Raw genomic sequence first — 14,443 nt, 5'->3', positions numbered from 1 at the left:
TTACAAAACAAAATGATGTAAAGAAGCTTCTAAAGCTCTAACCTATTCTTATCTTTAAATAATGATTAAGTAAAGTGAGCACATGGTGTTATAACAAAATAATAATAGTGTTAGTTGGTGATATACGTCAAGACGATAAACTTCTTTTGCTAATACAAAACAAAATCTTAATTAATAACGATCTCAGATTAAATAATACATTATATCTTAAACTATACCTACTTACCAATATTATATATATATATAAGTATAAATAACACAATTTTATATTATATTTACATAATATAATTAAAATAGTTATAAACTATTTGTTCTTTTTTTGATCGCAACCCTAACCATCTTCTTATATTTAAATGTTATGGTCAACTATATATATATATATAATATTGCAGAATTAAGAATTATACAAAATAGATAATAAAAATTAAAAAAAAAAAAAAAATACAGAAGTCAATTAAATATAGAAATTTAAAACAAAATGAAATGACAATTATTTTTAGAAATTAAATAATGTTTTATTATGTTTAATTTATAACTCATCATTTAAATTTTCTTTCGCACCTTTATACTTAGTTGAACACTATTTTTTTCTTTCTTTAATCATTTATTTTGTATGATTCTTACCCTTGCAATATTATATTTTATCTTCTAATATTACCTATATACACAATTTACTGTTAAGTATGTTCCCAAGTTTGTTATGATTTTCTTTTTCTTTTTCTCTGAAATAAAGTAGTATAATAAAGGCACAAATAAATAAGTTTTACTGATTTGTGTCTCTTTACTGACTTACTGCGCCGGAGACCATTTTTTCCTCATGTTAATATACGATCAACTATTGACACCTCATTATGAATTTATCAATATTAAACTTTGACAAGATTTTAGAGATAAAACTCAAGTGATAAAATACTTTTATCCAGGAGCTAAGTATTAAAAAAAATATATTATGCGCTTTCTTATCATATTCTTTTCATTTTACTTTTTTGGTTGTAATCTTGAAACAGAGTTGCACTAACTTCCTAGCATGCTGATTGATTTTTCTATCTCTTTATAATTATTTCTTCTAAACTCTTAAATTTTATATTCACGTTTAACCTCTGCGATGAACAATTCGGAGTCCACATGGTCACAGTCATCTCCCATGCTAAATGAAACTATAATAGGGGTATTCATGATCTTTGGTTTAACATGTTAAAGCGTGTTAAATGGAAAAACTCATGTTAAATCGAAAAAAATTGCCTTCTTTTACCGTGGTAAAACGAAATAACATTTAACATGGCTGAGAGTCTGTTACTTGGTCTGTTAAATGGAGAATGACGTCACACAATAGACCAGTTGAGATCGCCACCATTTTTGTTGTGACAGCTTAGTTCTTTCGTGTGTTTGTGGTATTCATATCCCTGTTATTAAACCAGAATGGATAATTTTGATGATACATTTGAGACAAAAAACAGTAAAAAAACCAATGTAATTTCATTCTACTATCTGAAAATTTGTAAACGCTCGCCAGATAAAAATCTCACTATATGAACCATGTAATTATTCTTAGGGGACATATGTCCCAGAATAAAGTTATTTTTTCATTTCATTTCATAAGCTAAACTTTCACACAAATTCCACTTTTCACTCACTCTAGGCATGTTGTAATTAATTACTTAAATCAAAACTGAAGTAAACAATAACATGAGGGTCTGGAAGGAAGGTTATAAACATAAATGCTTATACAACAAGTTGCTGAGAAAATCCGCTAGGGGCTCTTATGCATTTAACGTTTAACATGACTTCAAATAGGGCTGCTCACAATCTTATAGTTATAACATTTAACATGGTAAAACATTTAACATTTAACACAACATCATGAATACCCCTAATATTTGCTAATGAGGTGTAGATAGTTGACCGTAGATTAATGATTGGAGAAGTTTGTCGGGGGTGTGGTCAGCAAAGGGCAAGCACTTTGCTGACCGCAAACCCCCCGACAAACTTCTCCAATAATATTTGTTAATATGATGAAGTGAAAATACTTCCAATTAGAACACGATACTATCCTATATTTTGTGATTTACCCCATACTCATGAACTTGTATCTATGTTATGATGGAATAATATTTCTAGCACTCTGCTTCTAACTTTTTCATATTGTTTTCTCTCACTTCCATATATAGTTTTGTTCTTGATTTTCTTTTCTAAGTAGTTGTCGAAATGCATGAGTATGAGGTAAATTCCGAACCATTGTACAAAATATAGAATAGTATCGTGTTCTAATTGGAAGTTTTTCCCCCTCATCATATTAACAAATTAATACAAACAACAAGAACTATTATTTTATCATAATATAGTTAGATACAAGTACATGAGTATGAGGTAAATCCCGTAATGTCATATAAAATATAGTGCTCTAATTGGAAGTTGTTTCACCTCAAAAACAGAAAAGAAAATTCAGAAACTATAATGTTAAAAAAACTAAAGAAAAAGGATTAATAAAATTATAAACAATGTTTATATTTATTCCTTATAGTAATATATATTACATTTAATTTTATCAAAAAATAGTTTGGAAAGATTTATTGTTTGAATAATCAAACAAATTAATTTCAATGAAAAAGACAATTTTTTTTTTCAGTATTAAGTTATCAATGTTAATTACAATTTACATAAATTCTGTTTAATTGGTTATAGTGAACATTGATTGGTTGCACCAATATGTTGAATCATTTCATATTTAATACACAATCTGCAATCAATTACTTATAAATATAATAAAAAATAAATATATCTCGTAAGTAACAGTTATTTTGGAGCCACTAAACAGTAACAATTAACTATAACGGCAGAGAGACAAAGGAAAGAGGAAGGAGTAAATTACCCTTTTGCACTCAACACCATTTCAGATATTACCTACCAGCTACTCCACGCAACTTTTTTTGGTTCTTAATACACTCTGGAATCATGATATTATTTAGTATAACTTTAAGGCCAAGTAAGGCATTGTAATGAAATTTGGTTTATATGTATTTGTGGACATTGAGGAATACATAATTACAAAAAAAAAAAATAAAATAATAAATAAAAATTTATTTCATCATTTTCTTGTTGGTTGGATAATATTATCATCACCATAATCTTCTGCTTGTATATTTATTTTGTTAAATCTGTCAGTATAAATGTCTATCTGGAACTTGTCTTCACTACTGCTAATATAACGAGACTCACTGATGTTTGGCCGTTTTGCTATTATAAAAAAATAAAATAAAATAAAAATAATGATTATAAAATGAAAGAAATAGTTTGGAACTTACTAATGGTAAATTACGAAATGTCAACACTGTCTTATTACTGCAGAGACCTCTTTTATTGGACACCTTCAATACAAAATTTCGAGTAAATTTCTTTTCTCAGTTTTGGGATTTCTATATTACCTCCTCAAGTTTCGCCATATCATTGAACCATACTAGTGTACCTTTGTTCCACTAATTCTACATATTTTACATTTGTATTAAAGAAGTGTATAGTTTAATGTGAATACACTTCATGCATTCTATATCAATATAAAAAAGATTGATTTGTTTATAATGCATCTTGATATTTTTATCTGTTTTTGTACCATTTTAATAGAAAACTACAAGAAAATATGAGTTTCTCAAAAAATTGTGTTGGAATAAGTTTAAGTTATAAATTTTCATGTACCCTGAAAGAGGGAGGTGGCAACCGAGTGATATGCAAGACTTATGTTGTCCCCTCAGAGAGGACAAGCGAGTGCAAAGACTTTAAAAAAAAGTTTTTAACTGTACTGGAGGCAGGTCAAAAATGAAGAAGGTACACTATTACAACTAAATTAAAAAAAAAAAAAAAGAAGAAGAAGCAATTCTGTAAGTAAGAAAAAAATATTGACAAGTGGCCACAAAATCACCACACACTTACGGTCTCTTCTTGCCATACCTACCTGCCCACTTTCCTCACACCGTCTTTAACAGTTAAAGTGTTAACAAGATTTTATGTCACAATGAGTATATTAATATACATTTTCACCTGTATGGCATCTCACTACATATTTCTTCAAATCACTCGATTCTGTAGTTTTGTAGTCACAATCATGACATCGATAAGACTTCTCGCCTGCATGACAAGTCAGGCGAGAAGCCTTATCAATGCCATGACTGATGCTTTTCTTCGCCTGTAATCATTTGTACGTCTTGGAAGTCACAATGAGAAAACTCATGGGGCTTCTCACCTGTATGAAGGGAGTTTATTTATACACGTTTTCAAATAACTTGTTTCTACTGTTTTAAAGACACTAAGAGGCCTCTCTACCATGTTACAGAGAATGTCACTGATGAGGCTTCCATCATGTATTAATTAACTTTATACAGCTGTTTTATAAAACCAATGAGGATATTTTACAGTTTTTTTTATCTGCATAATTGGGCATTATACTTATTTTTAAAACATTTGCATATACCATTACCATTTTATAGTTTTGCATGTGAATTTCATTTCAATTCATAATATGTGATTTTAAGTGACTTGCTTGAGTCGTTGGGTTGCTTGTGCTATTGACGTTCCGAGGTTCTTCAGAAGTGTATTAGCCACAGGTTTCAACCAACTGGCCTCCACTATCCCGTCTTGGGAGGTAATCTTGGTTCCTGTAAACAATAAAAATTTCAGTTAAGATTGTTTGTTCAGCACTCTTAGTATGTGCATATATATTTTTAACAGAATTAAAAAAACTATAACCTTTAAATGAAATAAATTGTATCTATTTAAGTATCAAACATTCTTTAATAATAAATGGTCCTGGTCAAAGAAAAAACTGTAAAATAGTAATAAAACTGCTTTTGTCCAAGTTGACCCATCTTCCTTTTACACACGATCAATCAGCAATCTTCCACTAAACTGAGGTAACAAAGTAAGAAATTAGATGACACGAAATGAAATTGAACAAAGGTGGGTCTACTTACGATTTAAAATATGTGAAAATTTATATAAAAATGAACAAAGTAAATTAAAGAAAAGAAAATAAGATACACAGTGAAACGTAAAATTAAGTAAGAATTTCAAAAAGGGTTTAGACAATTAATGAAAACAGAAATAATAACAAATAAATTATCAACTTTTTTAATTGTTATTATTTCCGTGTTCATTAATTTTCTACAACCTTTTTGTAATTCTTATTTAATTTTACATTTCACTGTACATCTTAATTTATTTTTTGTTTGAGAAAATAAGTTTTATTACTATTTGAGTTTTTTTTCTTTGACCGCACTCATCTTTCTTTTATTATTACACATAGTCAATCAACGATCTTCCATTCTTTATGAATATTTTAAATGTACAATGTTTCGGCCAACCTGGCCATCCTCAAGGATAATATTAAATATAAATTCAACTATTAAAATTTAATGCAGACTATTCTGTCCAGGACTAATAATTTCAGTTTGATCAAAATTGATTCATTTTGTTAAAACTTTTAATCACAGGTTATCCTACAACTCAAACGATTTCAGATTCATTGAGCTCGGTGAAAAGTTTGAGAAACATTTGCCAAGAACATCCACTCATCATAAGAATCAAATTTTCCTCTTAAAACTATCTGGTCCAGGTAAATCAATAAATTTCACATGGGTCCCAAAAAACATTGGTATTGTTGGCAACAAGCTCTCAGACAAAGCTGCCAGGAAGGTACTCATGCTCCCTGGCCGATGCATCGTCGTTCTTACCCCATCAGAACTCAGTAAACCTCTTAAAATAAAAATACTAGAAAAATGGCAGGCCAGATGGGATGGAATCTCTCGACATCTTATTACAGGAACAGCAGAGAGGAAGAGTAGCTTTAACCCGCTTTAGAAAAGGCCATTCTGTCCTCATGCACTCACACCTAATCGGGAAACAGCCACCTCTAATGTGTCAATATTGTCAGTCAATTTTCACAATTAAACATTTTTTAAGAATGCCCTCACTATTTTCCTACAATAAACAGAATAGGAACTAACCCCAAATTTATCTGCAACTCTCATAGATAAAAAGTTAAAGTCACATTTATGTTCAAATTTTTAAAAGTTCATTGCCTCCTTTCTAAATTAGAGCTCTTCTTTAATTTAATTTTTTTTTTCTTCCACTGGATTCATGTACATGTGTGCGTGAGTCAATGCGTGTTTGTAAATTATAACATTCCACAGGTATTGATGAACAAAAGGTTTTACGCCTTTTAACAAGACTAAAAAATAAGTAACAAATAGCATAAATAAACAGCAATAGCAGCAAATGGCATAAATAAACATCAAATTCAAAATGAGGGGAAGATAGTCAGGGGTCCAGTCAGTAATGATACACAATTGAGTAAAACTTATTTATTTGTGTCGACGTTTCAACCTTAAATTTCATAGGGATGACTCGGGCAGATTTGCCATCAAGAGTGACTGAATTACCGTTGAATTGTTGGACCAAATAAATAGGTTTTACTTATTTGTGTATCATTATTTACCGCATCTCCGACCACTTTCTCCTCACATGAATAAGAAGATGAAAGGTTAAAGATGAGCTAAGAATCTCAAAGTGTTCCATTACGATGGAAGTTTGGGTAGGTGGGAAGAGTTTCATTTTTCCTATTCACTTTGTTTTAAACCTGAACAGACATAAAACTTATAAATATATATTACCGGTTCTGATTCTACTAGATATTCCATACTACCAAATCCTTATTAAATTAAATAATTGTGATGTCAATAGAATCTTGAGCCTTTTTTAAAAAAGTATAATGTTAATCGACCACACGTTAATTCTCTTTCTCAAGCATATTAATCTTGTTTCTAATATTTATTATACAGAAAATATATAAATAATACTGGTAAGAGGAGGGGAAATATACTTTACACCTAAGCACTAGGATAATAGGACAAATATTTCTCACCTTCATCTGGAACAAGAATCTCTTCTTCTTTTTTGACATGAATACACTGACCTGCCAACACAAAAATAAAATTTGAACAAAAACAAAACATTGAAAGGATACATCTCATTAAAAAAAATCAGAATTTGGTACACTTCTAATGAGAAAAATAATGCTCAGCATAAAAATATATAAATATGTTAGAATATTTTAAGCTAACAAAACATTCAATAAAATTTTTAGTATGTATAGGAAGATGGTCAGGGTTGCGGTCAAAGGAGAAACAAAAATAGTTGTAAACTATTTTTGTTTCTCCTTTGACCGCAACCCTGACCATCTTCCTATACATCACTTTTTACGGTCAACTATATATACATATATAAAATTTTCAGTAAGTAGAATACTGTTTCAGTAACTGAATATTTAGTTCTGGTGAGTTTTGGGTCCAAAATAGATATAATAGAAACATATGCTTTATTATCAAATCTGTTTGAGCAGTGTTCTTTACTTTTTGGACAGAAGTAATTTTGTTTTGTCTTAAAAATTATTCAGTCTTATTTTATTTTAAATGACAATTTTTTTTTTTTTTTTTTTTTTTTACAGAAGTAATTGTTGGAACATCAACTGTTAAGTTTGCCTTTATTATTATTAGTATCAGCCACTAGCTCTTGTTTGGCCTGATAATTACCAAATCCCTCCTTAGCATCGGGGCTCTTAGAAAATCATAAACAGGAATAGATTAATGCACTAAAATTAAATGTGAACTACGCTTCCTTTTCGTGGAATTCTGGGAAACGGTTTACAGATAAACAGAGATATTGGACCCATCTCGAAATGCGGCTGAGCCAGAAACCCCAACTCATATATTGGGAAAATATCCTAGCAACTTGCTCCTTGTCACCCTCTGGTACAATAATAGATAGAAGAAGAAAAATTCTACATATTTCCAAGAGGTATATTGTGTAGAGGGCTCTGCAAGATTTGTTAACATTTTAGCTTAAGTGCAACTGAAAATAAAGCATTAATAGTGGATCCTACGATAAGATTTGAAATGAATGATGAGTGTAAAAATACAGGCAGAGGGAAAGTAAATTTATACATTTTGTAAACCTAGCATACAAAGCATACAGAACAAATTGGCAAAAGATGATTTTTGGTGAATGCTGTTCAGAAGTAAAGCATCCCTCTAGCAACAAGATTTTGTTTGGAGGGTCTGGGTGGAGGAAACATTATTCAGGAATCACGGTGTATCCTAGATCATCATTTGTAATAGACTTTACATTAAGTATTGTCAACTCTTATGAGTCGAGAAAGGAAAAATGTATTTGACTAGTTTCGACAAATTCTCTCATCTCTTTAAATATTGTCTATAGGACTGATCCGTGTATTAGCAACTTAACACAATTGAGCAGCTACGCACAAATGTTTTAGTTCTTCCTTTAATAGCTTAAAATTCATTGCTTAAACAAAATTTCCCATATATTACACACAGAGGTATGTATGCCAATATTTATTTATATCATACACACACACATTTATATATATTATGGTACTATCAATCCCTTTTCCAACTCTTAGGAGACTATTGATTTTGAAGAAGGAAGTATCAAAGGAGAGAGAATTTCATGAAGACCTGACAAATCTCAATTTCAATTCTTAGAAACCCTGCTAGATAAAAGAGGATCTTAGATCCTATTCTTTTTCATTAATCCAGTAGTGTATAACGTTTACTTAAGTACTTATTGGGCAATATGGAATTAAAATTAGTTTAAATGAATAACCATTTTACCGCCAACAAAGGAGTTTTTTCCTTTGGTGCTTGGCAATTACTTGTTGAATTAACTGATATTAATTTCCTTAAGTCTCATACTAAGGTATCATAACCAATAAATATAGCAAATATTATTTCAGTCATATTTCCTTGATCATTTTAACCAACTAGTATAGTTACTAATAGGGTAAATTAAGTGTTTAGGTATCTACCCATCTGATTATGGTACAATTTGTCCATTTGTAGGCAGATTTTCACATTTGATAGTGCAAATTATTCAACAAGATGCCATAAATTTTTTTAATTAAGTTAAACTGAAGATACTGAAAATGATAGTATCAAATATGTTTTGTCTATCTGTATGTACTTATGTAACAATTTTTGTATTCAAGAATATAGTGGTAATCCAAGAATGTTTTAAAATAATTTGAGCTCAAAATATTTTTTACAAAATACCATATTAAATAATTTTAGTCTGTCTTTTTCTAAATATATAACGGTTTATTAAAAAATATAACAAGTGAATGGATCAACTGATTTCCAATTTTCACGTCTTGAATTATTCAGTGAGATCCTGTAAATGTTTTGAGCTCAAGTAACTGAAAAATTGTTTATTCAAATGTATTTAACTTATATGTACATAACAATTGTTTTGAGCTTCCAACTTAAGTACTAACTCAAACCTACTCAAAGTTAGCAATGCTATATCCTATCCTAAATTAAATCTATACCGCAACAACCCATGAAAGTCAAGGGTTCAGTAATTTGTAAGGGAGTACTGTTACTATACCAACAGTTGTGCAAGGAGGTGAATCACGCTCGACAGCCAGATTTTTACCCAATTAAGGGTATCCAATTTAGGAGGCTGGGTGGACCCCAGGAGGACTCCAGAACCCAGAGGAGCTGACTCTCGGCTACAGTGTAACATAAAACAATTTTCTGCCCAGCCGGATTCGAACTCGGGTCCTTGAAGTTAGTAGCCACAGGCCTTATCTCACTGCTACTTCCACCCCCCCAATCCTAAACAAGGTTAGATTTTCAAACAGGCTATCCATGTATCAATATTATAAATTAAATCATTAAGTTGATTTTTGGGCTTCTACTGCCTCAAAATCTAGTCTTAAAAATAACATTAACAACAATTACTTACGATGAGGTGTAGATAGTTGACCGTAGATAGATGATTGGAGAAGTTTGTCGGTGGGTGCGGTCAGCAAAGAACAACATAAATAAACAAAACCTTATTTATTTGATGCCAACGTTTCGACCTGAGTTTCAGGTCTTCATCAGGGCTATAGAACAAAAGAGATAACAACCTTTACAGAAACATACAATTGAAAAGGAATAGTATACAAACAAATTTATAATTATACAAAATATTGAATTAAATCATAAATGATAAAAAATTGATAACTTATAAATGAATAGTACAAAATTTTAATTGATTGATAATCGTGGAATGGTATGGTAGTAGATTGAAAACAGTGACAGATGAAATATAATATCATGTAGGTAAGAAGATATGTATAATATAAGATATGCAAGTATACATATCTTCTTTAATTTGTATAATCTTATATTTGTTTGTATACTATTCCTTTTCAATTGTATGTTTCTCTAAATGTTGTTGTTATCTCTTTTGTTCTATAGCCCTGAAACTCAGATCGAAACGTCGGCATAAATAAATAAATATGGTTTTGTTTATTTATGTTGTTCTTTGCTGACCGCACCCCCCGACAAACTTCTCCAACAATTAATTACTCTTATGGATGAGATAGCAATAAAGATCACAGAATATAAAAAATACTAACGAGTAGTTTCAGGTTCTTTGTCCATTTCTTCTTGCATAGAAACACCACAGCTGACTGTAACTGAAAAAGTATACAAACACATGGAAAATACAATTCATAATCCATCTGCGTAATCAAGGCAAGATTAAAAAGTTAGTTAAATAAAACTATTCAGCAAGAGCTTTAAGAAGTAGAATCAGTTAAATTCAAATGGATAATAAACAAAGAGAAGCCATGCTACTAAAATAACACCTGCAACCAAAGCATCTCTATTACTACATTGGTTAAAATGATCCAAGATTGATTTGAAATTAGTAGTTTTCATATATATATAACAATCAGTTAACAAAGCTATTTGGAATAACTTTTAAAAAAACCTCCACAATCAATTTTTAATTTGTTTCTTATTAGATTCTGAGAGTATTTGTAAAATATTAACCCACTCCATATCCAACATAAATTTCATACTAACCAATGCTCTCGATTCCTGTTCAAAAAAATATTCTGCAAACTAAAAATTAAGGAATAGTTGAAGATGCAAATATACTGGGCATGAATAACCTTAAGGCATCTTCTTCCAACGGTTAACCGATCTTTCCGTTGGTACTATCGATTATTGCTAAGAGCAACAGATAATCGTTTCATGGAATGCATTTAGGGCGGCGAATTAAATTACGATGAAGTTGAAAAATATAGTGTAGATAAATGAGGCGTTCGGACGTAAAACATAGTAACTGCAAAAATGAAAATTTTAACAATGTTGAATTGTTCCTTAGCTACAATGGTTACCTTCAAGCAATAGTATCACTTGCGATAGCTAAATATCAACATTATTCGCTTTGTAAAATAAAGTTCCTAAAGATGGTCAGGGTTGCGGTCAGTCCTCATATTTTAAATCATAGGGTCAACTATTTATATATATGTATATATAAACTTATGCGTTGTCAGAATAGAAACACTAAAAAAAATAAGAAATCGGACAGAGTAACAAGACGCAATATAACTGAAATAACACTGTTTTATTTTTTTTTCAAACCCTCTTTATTTTTCATTTAAATACAATAATGTATAATATATAGGTATACTAATACATCGGTATATACTGTTTTATTCTTTCTCTTAATGCGTCTTATATACAATTTGGTTATTTACTTACATGGGTAGGGAGTATTAAGGCGGACAATACGCCTTGTCGTATTATAACTCTCTCCTACCAGTTTATGACATAATGTTCGTAAACTACATAAACACAAAAAAGGGTACAATACATCTAAAGATAAAGAAAAGAATGACACTAGAGTACAGAAGCAAGGTTTTAACTACTAAACATAATAGTTGGATACACCTCAGCGTTAACCACCTGGTACACTGAAATCACAGAAGAGACAAAAAATAACACAAAAATAAAGCACTTCTTCAGAACAAACAAAAAAAAAAATCACATCCACTGGACACTTCTGTGGGTAAGAGAAAACTCCAGAAATTTACAGCGCGACCTAGAGAGGAACCTTCAACAGTTTAAAAGAACGGTTCAACGTTTTTTCAGTTCATTGATACTTTCAATGGTGAACACATATTCCTATCAAATACGTTAGGATGGAAGTGGTCTACGGCCCATACTATACCCAACAACTCCCGTTCCACTGTATCGCATTTCCGCGTCCGTGAGTCTGCGACTGGCATATGCTATTGGGCGCTCCGCTCCATCTCCATTCTGAGAGTATACAGCTCCCAGGGCGTATTCGCTAGTGTCTGTCATAATTGTGAACTGTCGGTTGAAATCCGGAAATGCTGACACCGGTTCCCGCTGTAATTTTTCCATGCATGTCCGAATATTGTTTTACATAATCGGCGTAACTATCACTCGATTCCCCTTTTTTAAGAGGTTATTGATAGGGACTAAGTGTTCCGCCATCTCGGGCACGAATCTCCTATAGTAATTGAGCGTCCCAAGCAGCCGTCGGATCCCCCTAACGTCTTTCGGAATCTCGATCCTCTGGATCGCATCTACATTCTGCAGATCTGGCTTCACTCCATATGGGGATATCGTGTGACCCAAGGACGTAATGTGTTGTTGCCCCTTACCGATTTCTCGGGTGAAAGTTTTAACCCAAACTGCCGAAGCCTTTTGAACACGCTCCGCAGGTGTTCCACGTGCTCACGTTCCGTCTTACTAAATACCAATAGGTCGTCCATATATATTTGGTACATGGACTCGTCAATACCCCTTAGGAATTCATCCATGAGCCGTTGAAACGTTATGGGCGCGTTTTTAAGTCCGAAGGACATCCTCGTGAATTTAATATGTCCACGCTTGAAGGTAAAAGCCGTTTTAAAGCGGTCCCTAGGGTTAATCTCGATTTGATGATAGATCAAGAGTACTAAACACGGTCGCCCCACCCAATCGATCCAAGATATGCCAATAAATACGAAGTAGTATCATTTTTCAACATAAATTGAGTTTTTTTTTTGTTTTTTTTTTTAATATAGCTATTCAGTTTACCTTTCGACAGATATCTCCAAGATTTAGAGATACTTTTTTATAATAATTTAAATTTTACAAATTATATTTCAGTCATAGATAAAAAAGCCAATTAAACTCTTAGTTTTATTACTAGGAACACACCAAATTTTAAATCTACATATCCTCTATTATGACTATATGTATCCATGGTCCATCCAATTTTAGAATTTTGATCTGTTTGCAATCCGTATCAATAAAGTGCACAAATGTATTTCCTGCTTCTCCTGAATGTTTCTATAAATTATTTGTTCTGGATGCATGCATATGTTCAAATGGAAACGGGCATTAACTGGTTTCATCTTCAGTTGGAGATTTTAAATATAGCCATATAAAGTTTTTTGATCAGATACGGGAAGAGGAGACTTTAAATTGAGAGATAATTAAATTGAGCAATATTTAAAAAGCGCCTAAAATTGGAAAATGGCTTGAAACCCTCCACTCTAGACCTCCGTGGTAGCCTTACTTATATTAAGTTATATTCAAATTTAGCGAGTACATTGGTCGATGTACAACATGTCACAATCTCTCATGAGATCACTTTTGAAAGAAAAGTGAAACTGAAAGAACTCAAAACTGAAAGAGGAGGCGGCGTACGATAGTTAAATCGAGTAATATTTAAAAAGCACCTAAAATTGAAAACACTTTTCTCCCGCCCTCCGTGGTAGCCTTACTTATCTCACGTTTCAAACAAACTCTTAGAGTGGGTGTGATGGTCGATGTACGACATATCACACTCTCACATGAGGAGATAGAAAAATATTAGAAGGCAATCCTTCCCGGCAAACCCGTCCCACTAAAACCTCTCTTTATATTATTATTAATACTTAATTCTATAAATAAGTTATTACTATACGATTTTTGAAATATTTACTTAAAACGGGAAGAGGAGACTTTAAGCAATATTTATTTATTTAAGTGTTTCGACCACTAGGGCCATTTACAAAGTTAGTAGATTACAATTGACATATTATCAAAGTTACAAAGTGAGAAAGTTATATATAATTACAAAGTGAGAAAGTTAAAAATCAACAATTACAAGTTACATTACATTACAATTACAAGTTACAAATTTACAATTACAATTACATATTTACAATTAAAATTACATATTTACAATTATGATTTTCATTTTACAAAGTTGCAATTAGATTTGACGTAATTAGTAAATTACTATATTAAATTTTGCATACACTTATCTATGCTGGACAGTTAGACTGTATGTGATCATAAATATTAATGATTTTTAGAAAGTGAAAAAGTTTTGTTATTGTTGTGGGATCTTCTCTCAACATCTCCTGTAAATCTGAAGAGAACCGGTGTGGTTCGTGAGCAATACATTCAGTGAGAATATGCTTAACGGTGAGATCGTTTCCGCAGTAGCGACACGTCGATGCATTTTCTTTTTTCATGAGATGACCGTGGGTGAGTCGAGTATGGCCTATTCGAAGACGGGTTAATACTACATCTTC

At 31.4% G+C, this 14,443-nt stretch overlaps 1 long non-coding RNA gene across 1 annotated transcript; it reads right to left on the bottom strand.

The window, feature by feature from the left end:
- Positions 1-3,063: 3,063 nt before the first annotated feature.
- LOC136795897 (uncharacterized) lies at positions 3,064-11,048 on the bottom strand. Its single transcript, XR_010843613.1, has 4 exons — positions 10,923-11,048; positions 10,472-10,531; positions 6,911-6,961; positions 3,064-4,646 (listed from the first exon to the last, which is right to left on the bottom strand). It is a non-coding gene; the product is annotated as an uncharacterized lncRNA (long non-coding RNA).
- Between the last annotated feature and the right edge of the window lie 3,395 nt (positions 11,049-14,443).

This window comes from Halyomorpha halys, unplaced genomic scaffold (genome assembly GCF_000696795.3).
Source record: "Halyomorpha halys isolate HHAL.00 unplaced genomic scaffold, Hhal_1.1 Scaffold162.1, whole genome shotgun sequence".
In the NCBI taxonomy this organism is placed as follows: domain Eukaryota; kingdom Metazoa; phylum Arthropoda; class Insecta; order Hemiptera; family Pentatomidae; genus Halyomorpha; species Halyomorpha halys.
The sequence above is the reverse complement of the archived record's forward strand: the minus strand, read 5'-3'. Positions and strand labels throughout refer to the sequence as shown.